We start from the raw sequence: 267 nt of genomic DNA, 5'->3' as shown, positions 1-267 counted from the left end.
ACGACGTGTAATGTAAGTAAAAACGACGTGTAAATGTAAGTAAAACGGACGTGTAAATTTAAGTAAAAAAAGACGTGTAAATGTAAGTAAAATGACGTAAATGTAAGTAAAAACGGACGTGTATATGTAAGTAAAAACGGACGTGTATATGTAAGTAAAAACGGACGTGTATATGTAAGTAAAAACGGACGTGTAAATGTAAGTAAAAACGGACGTGTAAATGTAAGTAAAAACGGACGTGTAAATGTAAGTAAAAACGGACGTGTA

At 32.2% G+C, this 267-nt stretch overlaps 1 protein-coding gene across 1 annotated transcript in view; it reads left to right on the top strand.

Moving 5' to 3' along the window:
• The window catches only part of LOC119429178 (ankyrin repeat domain-containing protein 10), a 13,076-nt gene that overhangs the window by 10,821 nt on the left and 1,988 nt on the right, over nt 1-267 (top strand). The window lies entirely within an intron of this gene.

Source organism: Nematolebias whitei, chromosome 24 (assembly GCF_014905685.2).
Source record: "Nematolebias whitei isolate Nwh7 chromosome 24, NemWhi1, whole genome shotgun sequence".
Lineage (NCBI taxonomy): Eukaryota > Metazoa > Chordata > Actinopteri > Cyprinodontiformes > Rivulidae > Nematolebias > Nematolebias whitei.
This window is presented reverse-complemented; position numbering and strand designations above follow the sequence as displayed.